This window comes from Ursus arctos, unplaced genomic scaffold (assembly GCF_023065955.2).
Source record: "Ursus arctos isolate Adak ecotype North America unplaced genomic scaffold, UrsArc2.0 scaffold_30, whole genome shotgun sequence".
Lineage (NCBI taxonomy): Eukaryota > Metazoa > Chordata > Mammalia > Carnivora > Ursidae > Ursus > Ursus arctos.
This window is the reverse complement of record NW_026622986.1, coordinates 8495993-8508436: the sequence shown is the minus strand read 5'-3', so window position 1 is coordinate 8508436 and position 12444 is coordinate 8495993. Positions and strand designations below refer to the sequence as shown.

The 12444-nt window shown below is 47.1% G+C and overlaps 1 long non-coding RNA gene across 1 annotated transcript in view; it reads right to left on the bottom strand.

The window, feature by feature from the left end:
• Window positions 1-244: 244 nt before the first annotated feature.
• Window positions 245-12444, bottom strand: part of LOC113244244 (uncharacterized) — a 28169-nt gene continuing 15969 nt past the window's right edge. Inside the window, exons 2-3 of the long non-coding RNA XR_006408159.3 lie at window positions 7806-7958; window positions 245-6122 (exon numbers count right to left, since the gene is read on the bottom strand). This is a non-coding gene — a long non-coding RNA (uncharacterized LOC113244244). The remainder of the gene's footprint in view (window positions 6123-7805; window positions 7959-12444) is intronic.

Genomic DNA, 12444 nt, shown 5'->3' with positions numbered 1-12444 from the left:
CTTCATCTCTTTGCCTTATCCAATCCAATTCCCAAATGTATCGTGAATCTGACCTCTGGTCAGCTCCGCTTCTGCTACACTAGTGATCTCGGTGCCCATTAGCTCAGGGCTACCCCCGGCCACCAGTCCTGCCTCTCTGCCCAGACAGAAGCTTCCTAAGTCACGAACATTACTTCACCACTCACCTGTTTAAAAACTGTCAGTATCATCCGAACACAACCAGAATCAACCCCAAACCCTTGCCTGCAGATTACAACTTTTCATTTATTTATTTTTTTTTTAGAGACAGAGAAAGAGCACACACATGCACGTGTGCGAGTGGGGCGGAGGGGCAGAGGAAGAGGGAGAGAGAGAATCCTAAGCAGGCTCCACACTCACCCAGGACTCCACGTCAGAACCCTGAGATCGTGACCTGAGCCGAAATCAAGAGTCGGACGCTTAACCAATTGAGCCACCCAGGCACTCCAGATTACAACTTTTTAAAATTAATTTTCTTCCTCTGTAACTCTAGGCCCACAGCTCCAGCCACCCTGGCTCAGATACACTGTGCTCCCTGCTGCCTCAGGACATTTGCACTTGCATACCTTCTCTCAAATCTTCACACAATATTCTCCTTTTTAATGTTCAAGTCTGAGGTATATGTCACCTTCTCAAAAACATCCTTCCATGACCAAACTGGCTGAAACAGTGTTCCAGTGTCCATTTCTCTCATTTATCTGCTTCACAGCATCTCTCAGTCCCCAAATCACCATATCCACCTCTCTGCTTCCTTGTGGACAGCCTGTCCCACCATCTCCCCACCATGTCCATTTTGGAGGTCTGAGATCTTTCTGTCTTATTCCCAGGGCAGCGTTGGGAACAGTCCTGGTATACAGTAGGCGCTCAGTGAGCTGGTTAAGTGGCCTGGGAGGTAAAGGTGGTGTCGGCTGAAAAAATCACAGGTAGAGAGAGGAAAGGAGAAAAGAACAGGAACTGAGAGAGGGGAAGGCAGCAAAATGGAAGAAGGGGTACAGGTTGGAGGAGAAGCGGTCCACATGGATCAGGCCAGGAGAGAGAAGAGATGAGTGCAGGAGATGAGGCCAGAATCCTGCTGAGCACGCACGGGCCCTGCCCCATGTGTGTCCCAGACTGGGTCTCCCGAGCACGTTACTAAGGGGTGCAGTCTTGGGCCCTGAGAAGCAAGTGTTCGGACAGGCCAATGGCCACCGGCACTTACTTCTGCCTCCAGCCCAGGCGGGGGCCGGAAAACAAGATTGGCAACAAAAAGGCAAGGCTGTGAAGAGCTGGGTTTGTGCTGGGCCTCACATTCCTACCTCACTGACCTTCCAAAGGAGTTTGAAGCAAGCCTTGACATTCCTTCCACATTCCTCAGGTCCCCTGGATCCTTCTGGAAGCTTCCAGAATAGAATGCAGGGCCACTGGGGCATTTACATGGCAGGCAAGTGTGCCAGCTGCCGCAGCTGCGACTTGCCTCTCGCATGGGGACAAAGCAAGGTCAAGGAGTCTAGTTAGGAAGTCTCCCTACAGCTGTTTTCTCCACATGCTTGTAATTTCTTAGTGATGGAGGAGTGGAGGCCTTCTACCAGCTGAAAGTGTGTCTTCCTCTTGTAAAATGAAAATGTTTCCCGGTTGTCTTCAAAAGTATATTCCTGACAGGACAACGTAGGGATGGGGCCCCCTGCCTGAAGAGACCCCCATGTGAGATCTCTTTGCCACGTCCACGGTCTCTGTAGTCCCCTTCACTCTGGCATTCGACCAGTGTTAACCTACTGGACACTGGCCCTGCTCAGACTTGGAGGTTATTTTCCTGGGAGGAGGGACTGAACAGGGGAAGGAGGAGGGAGATGGGGACAGGTGGCGGAAACATAAATGCTCAGCCTTGTGCTCAAAATCCACCCCCACCCCCAAGAGGTTTGTGGGGGCTGCTTTCTCCTTGGATTTCAGTCCCCAGGAGCAGCACCGCGATCACAGACGCTCTGCTTGGAAGCCAGCATGCCCCGAGCGTGCTTATCTCAAAACCATCTCAGGCTTGTTTCTGTGCCCTCAGAAAACAGACTGTCATAAGCAGGCGTAACAGGACGTCAACAGGCCTGTCATGGGGGGGAGGGGTATGGGGGCAGGGCTGTCTGCCAACTTTCTGTCTGTTGAAAATAGCTGGGCTTTGCCTGAACAGGGAATTTCGGAGCACAGTATGTTGCAAAGCCCACCTGGATAAACTCGCCGAGAGAGTTCAGAGCGTCTCCCGGTCCGTTTCTCCCCTCTGTCAACCACAGGTTTTATGCATTCACATTTCTTCTCCCGGGAGCAGCAGAACTCTGGGTTCCTTTGAATTGTATGTGAAATCCTGCAGGACCTAGTGAGCTGAAGCTTGGAAACGAAGTAGACACAAACCCTAACCTTGTATGGTCTTAAGCGAGGGCAATGGCTCGCAGAACACTGAGCAGTGACTGCCCGGACAAAACTGATGTGGGTGGCAGAGACTCAAATCCACCGTGCCGCGGGCCACGTGGTTTACGAAGGCGAGCTCTGCTAATTGAACCATGAGGCTCGGCACATGGACCCCAGCCCAGCGCATAAATTTAGCCAGCCTCTCAATCCTCCTTCTCCACGCGTGTGCTGCTGCAGACTGGGGGATTCTCCCCCTCCCAGCGCCAAGTTGGAGAGGAGAAGCGATCAGCGTTGCCTTGCTCTGGAAGATCATCTGCTGCGCCATTAGAGGGCCCGAAGGGTTAAATCCAATCCTTGTCTTGCCTTGCCTGTCTCGAAGGTCAATGCCACATTTCAGAAGAGCTCTCCTCTGAATTCCAGGTTGCCAGTGATTCAAGAACTTAACTGACAGTTAGTTGATATTTATAATTTGTGCACATTTTCCCTTACTCGGATTCAAGGGAGCTTGGCATGAATGTTCCCTTGTTCATTCATTGGATCAGCTCATCTGTCTTCTGAAGTGTAACGGGTCTCCCAAGTCACTGGTTCCCGGTGGCTGTGGACCCAACAAGGTCTGTCTCTGGCGTCCGTTTCCCCATTGGTGGTTTGGGTGTATTCAGCTGATCTCAGTCAGGGGTTCCCTTTCTCCTCCCCTGCTCCCTAGGGAATCCTTCTAGAAGCTGTGTTGTCTCTTTCCAGGAGAGTGATGTTCCCAGAGAAAGGGGACAGTCCCTCAGGGCAGCACACGTGTTCAGGGTGAGAACTGTGGCCACCTTACGTGTTGGTGCCCTCACCTGCGTCTCCTGCTCCCTTGACCTCCAACGTCCCATGACATGGACCCCCACATCTCTCTTAGATTACCTTATGCCTTAGTTTACATCTCACAGTATCTGTTAGCTCTCAGACTCACAGCTGCATCAGGGAAATGCTGAGAATAAAATTATTTACGCATTTGGAATGCAATAGGGCTTTATGAGGGGACCACAACACATCGTCTATTCCGGTCCTTTGGGATAAAGTACAGCCACTGTGTGGAAAGCTTTGGGGAGGGGTTGTGTAGGAATAGATGCTATCTTTCACGTTCAGGCTGATGAACAGAAAGAGACGTGTATTGTGTGTCTTAAAATGTAATCAGTAGACACACTAGAAGGAAGCAGGGCTCTTTGGAGGAATGGCCACCTCCAAGTCTAGGCAGGAAACCTACAAGAGGAGCTGAGACGTCGTGTGCTGTAATCAGATAGCAGAGACTTTGGGTCCTATGAAAAGGCTATAGGAGCCAACATGAAAGAAGTCCCATGGGCCAAAGATGGAGCCATATAAGAATAAAAAAGATTAGTGAATACAGTTGCTTGAAACACATTGAATACATTAACAAAACCCAAGAGTTCATCATCATCATTATTGAGAGACAGTCTGTCATCCCCCACTAAAGAAGCCAAAAAAAAAAAAAAAAACACCAACTAAACAAAACAAACAAAACTCTTTAGATACCACTGGAGTTAGGTAGGGCACCAAATCCTTACTTTGAAAATGAGCACTTAAAGGGAAAGAGTTAAACCCCTATCCAGCCTTTCTTGTATGAACTATATTGGAGGATAATGAAATAGCCCTCATTGATGAGGGAAAATCACTTTATGGCAGGAATCTAATAAATGTGAAAAGGTAATGACTTTTTAAAAACAGCCTGTTGCAACCTCTAAGGAAATGATTGCTCCGACTACAGTCGCCCAAGATGAAGGACTGGTGAGGAACTTGACAGTGGAAGACTCGGGTCATTGCCATCTGCCCTTGTCGCTTGATTGCACATCACCCTAGGTGGACAAATGGCATTGGGCACCTGCTGATGAGACGCCACGTGAACCGCCAGCCTATGAAAGTTACAAGACAGGTGCATCCAGACCAAGTCAAGCTTCTCAAGCCAACTTCCCTAGGCAGGAAAGACTAGCCTAGGAGAAAGTAAATAACACCCAAGAAAGGAAACAGACAAACTGAGAAAGTGGGACCTTCCACAAGACTTTCGAGTGTGTTTGATATTTTCATAATGTAAAACCTAAAAATTAAGGGGATTTAAGATGAGTCTTTTCAAAAGTAAAAGTGATACTGAGAGCTAATTGTTAGAGTATCTAGGTTTACGCTTGGCTTTAAATATTAAATTAGAAGCTGTTGGCATTGACTTCTCAGCATTTTCTTTTACGATTTCTAGTAGGAAAGATCCTATAGTGACCAAAACTACAGTAAAAAATTAGAATTCTAGAATATCACTAAACATGTTACCTATTGAATAGTTTATAAAGCTAATGTATGACTTTATAGGCATAAATACCTGTTAAAAAAAAGTGTTTACAAGACCACACAGATGCTTGCTGGGACAGAAGAGTGAACTGGGAGAGCCTGTGAGAATCTCTTACAGACACTGGTGTCCTCTGTCCGAGGGGGACTCGTGTCTCACTCCTGCTGAACTGCAATGCTGCAGGGGGAGCTTGGTGAGTGTTCCTGGGTGCACGGTGCTTGGTGCGTGCTGTGACGCCCCTGAGGTTTCATAGGGAGAGAGGACTTGCTCTGGCTGCTGGAATATGAGCAGAAGAGGCCCGTGTCACTTCGGGGTGGAAGCATTTGCGAGGCAGTGCCTGCTTCTCCGCCTCCCCTTTCCTCTGCCGCACCTGGAGCTACCAAGAGATACCTCTGCCCACCGCCAGGGTGTGCTAGATGTGAGGGATGGCAGGGAAATCTCTTTCTGTGTCTCTCTTCCTCTCTCTCCCCCCCAATCTCTTTCAGTCTCTGTCTCCTATGCCACTGAGATACGGAGGATTTTGTTACTGCAGCATTGCATTTCTGATACCTCCTAATACAGAGTGCAAATGGAGTTTTTAAAAAGTCCTTGTGTTTGTTCTGCTTTTTGTCCTATGTATTACTACTAGAATAACATTACTAATTCATGACGGTTTATTCTGATCAGCACTTTGCACACACAGCCCTCTTCCAGTCTTACCACAAGCTATGTGTGAGATTCTATTCTTAGCATCTCATTTCATATTTGGGACACACAGAGGCTCAGAGAGGTTAGGTAGCTTGCCCAAGATCACACAGCTGGTATCAGGCCAAGCTGGGAACAGACCCAGGCAGCTGAATTCAAGAGAACAGCTCTTAACTACTAAGCTATGCTCTCTTTTTACTGTATGAAAATCCCATCTCTTATGTTTGCAGGAGTTCTGTTCCTGCTCAGATTGGTTGGTTAAATACTGCTTAAAAACAAACTTTAAGAAAGTAATTTAATAAAAAAGCAATTTTGAGGCTGAGTCTTTCAGGTTTACCATTTAGTGTCCTTGACTCAGGGTACAGATCACTGTTTTCTTCTCTGTAGCATCTGTGACACTTTTTTCCAAGAATAAAAACCAAAACTCCTTGCAAATTGCTCTGTTTATTAGAGCAAAACTTGCCTTATGGATCACTTCTAACTAGATAAACAATCGCATTAAAGCATCTGAAAACTTCCCAGAACTTTCTGTTTGAGGTTGAATCCATGGGCAGCTTTCTTCCAATAAAGACTGCTGTGTGTAGGAGGAACTGGCCTTGACTTGACCTCCAAACTGGCAGGATCCTTCTTGCTTTCCATCTTCTTGGAGCTACATCTCCTGGGCGTACTCCGTGTTGGGTGCTTTACTAAGTGATTCACGTGTGTTCATCCTGACAGGCACCTATGAGGTGGGACCTGTTATTACTCCTTATTTCACAGTTGGGGAAACTGAGGTATGGGGTGATTAAGTAACTTTTGCAAGGCCACAGAGCTAATACGTAGCAAGGCCAGAGGTTGACCAGGGAGTCTCACCCCGGAAATAGAACTCTTCACCGTGAGAACTCCCTGCCTCATCCCTCACCTATATTTCCAGGGATCCTCCCCCTAGCCACCTGGAATAAAGCAATGGGTACCACATCTCCCTTCAGAGCCCCGTCACCAACTTCTTTCTTGGGTCTCTCACTGGGCTTTCTCCCCAAGGCCGAATATGAGGTTCCTGTGAGAATTTCCCAGCATGACTATCTCAGAGCAGATGTGGGCAACTAAGACAGTGGTTGATTCACTAGAGGTGCCCATAGATACCCCACAGGGAGGGCCTTCCCTTGCAAAAGCCAGCCCCAGTGGACCCAGTGAACTCCTGTCCTTTCTGACCCTTTCTGGGAGTCCCAAAACATTTCTTTTAGCAGTATGCTTAATTTGGGGTCAGAATTGAAAGGTCCAAAAGGACTGGAATAAAAACAGCTTTCTCTGAATATCATAGTAAGGCAAGTCTTTTCCAAGGGAGCCCAAGGCCTAAGACAATTTGCAGGAAAGTTTTTCTTTTCCTGCCCCTCATACATTGGGATAGTGCTGAACCCTGACTAAACTTAGTATAAAAGACAGTCTTGAAGAAAAAAATAGGATATTAAAGAATAGCTTGAGGTGATAGGTACTGTGATGGGCCTTCTAGGTCCTTCTTCTATGAAGGACCTGTCATCCTGCTGCTGGGAGTGCTGGTAGCTGAGCAGCAGCTGTCAGCCACTTCGGGGATCGCCTCGGCTGCAGAGAGAGTGGCCTCACCCAAAATCACACCCTTTCCAGGGTAGCCCACATCCCGTGGCTGATCCATACAGGAGGTCCACAAGCCTGATCACGTTGGTCCAATTCTAGAGAACCATTGTAGCTCCCTGTGGGTTGGGCCAAAGGTGACAATGGAGCTTCATTGCAGCTTGACTTCTCCTTCTGCCCATATCTGCCCCCTCCCATCCACGGGGGTTGATCTCCCATAAACATTCTACACGCTGGCCTCTGTCTCAGAGTCTGCCACTCTGAAGGCCTGATACACTGGGACAGCCCCAACCTGTGGCAGGTAGGATATGTGAAGCAGGTAGGAGCCAAGGTTGCCCTCACGACAAGGACACTGACCTGAGCCTGGGCCTGGGGGCCACACCTGCTGGAGCAAAGGATGCCATTTGACAATTGCACAGCAGGACCATATGGACCCACATGCTCCTGGTAGTGGCCCCTCTATCGTTGCCTTGGAGAAAGTAGTGAGAGGCTTAAAAAGAGTGAATTTCCCCGATTTCCAGTATGCTTTCTGGTTCCAGCTCCAGCAGCCCACTACTACTATTACAATCTGTTAGTTATTCTGGCTTCAGTGGGTTCCCCAGGCCCCGGTGCAATTGGAGTGACTTGTTCTGCCCCCAAAGTCATGGAATCAAAACAGGATCCTTTGTTTGCAGAACTTACTAACGATGGCCATGAGGCAAGATTCGAGGAAGGCACTATATATGTCAAATAAAGCTTTGCGCTTCCTACATCTTTCTTGGATTTCAGAGTGTGTCCTAACTTTATATATACCTCTGGAGTCATTCTAGGCACCAACCTGGACCCTGGACTGTCAGTTTCAGCCACCATCAATGAGAGTGGAGGAGGAGGAGGTCTGGAGCACAGATCATTGCCACGGCTGGAATCACAAGGTTCTTCGTATAATTACACACGTAGAGCTCTCCTCTGTTTCCATTATTAAGAGGTTCTTCTGTAAGACACAAACCACTGGTCACAGCTAATCAAGAAAAATATGCACGTCCTTTGCCAACAACAGCTGCCCACATAACCATTACTCCTAGTCAAATGCTATTCCCTGATCATCTCTCTGGACAGATCCCAGGAAGCAGTTGGCTGAAGAGAAGCTCTGAGAGTCTGAATCCGGGTTCCAGTCTGTCCAGGTGACACATCGAAATAGACGCCATCCAATAGACACTTTCCCTTCCACCCAGGGAAAGTCTCAGCCACTCACTTTGCTCCCCACGTGGCGCCTTTTCCTTCCATCCCTCTCCCTCTCTTTCTCTATTTCTTTTGCCTTCTTTCCCTGTTCTTCCAGAGGCAGGGGAGTTGAAGATTTGTTTATTGGCACGCTCACTGCCTTGTTCTAGAAAGGCTTCTTAAAAGAGTGTACAAAACACAACAAAATTGTGTAAGTGTAAAGTGGGTCAACAGGAGAAGGGGAAATAAGAAGTCTTAACAACATAAGGCTCAAGGAATAAGACACAGAAAGATTGATTCAAGCCAAGCCAAGCTCCTGTGTTTCATGTTTCCATGTTCTGGAAGCATTTGCAGTGGCTTATGCTACCTCCTCTCTCTGACCATGTCATTATCCAACACCTCGGCCATAAATACCATTTACACACTGATCATTCTATAGCAGAGACTCCACCCATTATCTAGAAGCCTAGTGATAGATGTTATTAAGGGAGGTGATGCACCTATAAAAAGGTTACGTTTCCCACATTCCCCTGCAGCCATGTAATTAAGTTCTGGATAATAAGATGCAAGGGGGGATGTGAGGAAGTCTCCTCAAAGGGCACCGAGTCAACTGAAGGCGCAGCCTTGTGCCTTCCCCCACTCTCCCTGCTACCTAGAGTGTGGAGTTAATGGGGAGAGGTCCACAGCTCATCCTAGACCATGGATGGCCTTGAGGAGAGCAGCCACATGCTGAGTGTGATGAAGCAGGAAGATAGGTGTCTGGGTCCTTCATGGCACTGTGGGGCCCCATAGCAGCCCTGACATGCCCCCTCCAGATGACAGCTAAGTGGGAGAGAAATAAGCCTTGTCATTGTTTGAGCCACTGATGCTTGGGATGGTTGGTTATATGTAGCCATGCATAATTCTAATCTCTCTTTCTCTCTCTCTCACATCTTGTCTCTAGCTCTAATCTTCTCAGCTGCATATCTGACATTTCTTCTTGAATGTCAAATAGGCATCTTAAACTGAGTAAAACCCAAACAGAACAAACTTTTTCCTCCTTTTCCTTCCCTACACTTGGCCCTTCCAGAGTCTTCCTGGTCTTGAGTAAGTGGTACCTCCATATGCCCAGTTGTCTTCCTTGGTTCCTTTTTACTTCATTCTCCCATATCAGCAAATCCTAATGGCTCTACTCCAAAACCCAATCCACGCCCGTCTGCTTCTCACCATCCCAAACCCAGCTCTTGTCATTGTAGCCACTGGAGTCTTTCACCTGGAATATCCCACAGCCTCCCATCGGCTCTGATTCCACTCTTTCCCCAACTGTCCCTCCCCCACAGCCACCAGAGTGACCTTTCAGGAAACATATATCAGATCCTATCAGTGATCTGCTAAGACCCTCTTGCAGCTCCCATTGCGATGAGGAGGAAGTCCTAACTCTGTGCTATGACCCACAAAGCTCCAAGGGAGCTGAGCCCAGCCTACCTGTCACCTCACTTTCCATGAGCTTGACTCTTTGCTCTTTCTGACTTTCCCACCCTATCATCCTTAATCCCACCAACAAACACGCTGGGAGTATTTTTCAGGAATTTCCACCAGCCTACCCCTACCCGAAAGCCAGTGAAGTTATCTCCAAAGCTCAGGGGCATCCACAGAAGTCACAGTGCAAATATAAACTTTCTGGTATTTTATCATAACATTTCAAGCAGATTTTGCATTCAGCTTTAGAATATATTGAACCAGAGGGAAAAATGGATGGCTAGGCAGACGCCATGTTCCCTGTGTGGCTCGGTGCACCTGGAGCATGGCAGTGTGTGTGGTCATGTCACTCATCACCAGGGCAGCCGTTCCTGCTTTTACTCGGACGTCAGGCTGGTTGACCGAGTTCACTACCTTCCCTGCAACGGAAGTGCAACAGGAGTCTCTCTCGGAGTCAGCTCCCTCAGAATCATTGCTTGGCATGGGAAGGTCAAATGCCCCCACCCCTCTGCAGGGAAAAAGTGTTTACGACCATCGAAAACATGACAGAAGAGCCAAAAGTCAATGAAATTAGCTACGTGAGGCAAACTTTTGCATATTCTGCAGCAGGGTTAAAAACAGTAAACCTTCCCTCAATGTGGAGAGTTGTAATCAAAGAAATGAACTGCTGCCTGTAGATAGGCGAGGTACTCCCCGTGGAGGTGCGTGCCCTCCATGCCACAGCGGTGCAGGGCAGACACCCTACCCTGCAGGCCTCCCGCAGCTGGACCCCTGCCGGCACTGCTGCCCCCCTCCTATGGGCCTTCCACCTAAAGACTCTTCTGGGCTTCTAATGACAGGAAGGGATGAAGAGCCAACCAGCCTCTTTTTTAATTGGTTGTTGGTTTTGTTTTGTTTTTTAACAGAAAAAAACCCCGGTAAATATGGTAACAAAAGAATTCAAACAGTTAAGCAAGATATACAATGAAAAATAAATGTTTTAGTTTAAGATTCAGAATACAGACCGCAGCAAACTGCCTGGGTTCAGACCCAGCGCCTCCACTGCGGCCTGGGTGACTGTAGGCAAATTACTGAAGTTACCCGTACCTCAGTTTCCTTGTCCGAAATACAGAGAGCACAATACCTACCCCGGAGAAGTGCGGTGAGGATTGTATCTGTTAATTCAGGTAAAGGCCATACATTAGCTTTATAGAAAAACAGATGGTATTATTGTCACTATTATTGATTTCCTGCGACTTTGAGGTAACCAGAGGCAGCAGATCTTTATGTATCCTTCTGAAAAGTTTTTATGCACACATAAGCACATGCCCTGTTTTTCACATGACAGGTAACACGTTATGCATTGCATAGCAGCTCACATGAATCTCTATCTCCTTCCCTTCATACAGACCTTCCTTACTTGACCAGTCCCTGCTGATGGACATTCACATCGTTTCCCCGTTTGTAATTACAAATAGTACCGGGATACACGCTTATGCGGGTACTTGGTGTGTATTCGTAAGGATATCTGTAGATTAAATCCTTGGGGTTGAGTTGCTGGATCAAGGCTCTACACATTTTAAACTTCGTTACGTGTTACTGAATTGTCCTCTAGTCCGTTTTCCATGGGGATATCTCTGGGACAGCTGAGATGGGTCGTCTAGCGACACAGGAAAGTACTTTCTGTGCAAGAAATTTTTTGTCTCCATCTGGCCGGTGCCTTCCAGAGGGTCCCCAATACCACACTTCTCACATCTGATATGTGGGCCTTCTCATCTCTGCCTTATCGTACCTGGAACACGTACCTTAACTTTTCTGCCCACTTGCACATTACCCATTTCTAACTCAACCCTTTCATTGTAATGAAATATCTAAACTCACACCGTTCAGGTCTAACATGAGAATTCTTTAGCCACCTTGCATCTATTTCCAAATTTCTCTCATTCCCTTCTGACTTTATGACTAATTTATTTGGTCCCTTTTCTATGAGTTCTAAGACCTGGAGAGTCCATCATGTTTTTTACTGATGGGTTATTTGTCCTTAAGGGGTATCATTTGTGTTAGGATTCCAAAAATCTCCATTAACAGTCTCTCTCTCTTTTTTTTTTTTTTTTTTAACCTCAGGTGCTCTCCCATGACTGGCCTCACTGCTGTGCTACTTACTCTCCATTTCCTGCCATTGAACAGCACATGTGCTTGTAAGTAGATTTATTACCTGGCATTTTCTTGAACAGAGAATGCTCCCTGGTGTTGGAATTTTCCTAAACCAACAATCTCCTTCAGAGTCACAGTCAATAGCAGACTTTAGCATACCGTGGGGTTGTGAACAGTTGCACCCGCTACGCATTGGAAACCTGGACTGTGGGACCCATTCAGCCGGCACCCGGGAGCTCCCCAAGATGCTTAAAAGGCCTCAGTTTCCTCATCTGCAAAAGTAGGGCCAGATCATCAACCCCTGCCAGGACTAAAACTATGTGATTTTCATGCACTTTTCCAGATGGACTCTATCTACCAGTAATGTTCGTGACTATTCCTTCTCTGGAAAAGTCCTTCTTTCCAGAAAGACATACAGAAACAATTAAGAACATGTTTTAAACACACTTTAGATTTGCTCGTTTATTCCCCTCAAAGACTGTGTCTTTTGAAGTAAAGAAGAAGGAAATAAGGGGACATAGAGGTAGTTGCTACCTAAAAACAAAGGCAACAACAATCTCCATCCAAATTTTGAGGCCACCTTTGAGGCTGAGGTGTTTTTAGGGAGTGATGAGATTAAGTTGGGGTCTACAATAAAATTTTACCATGGGAAATAAGAATTACTGAAA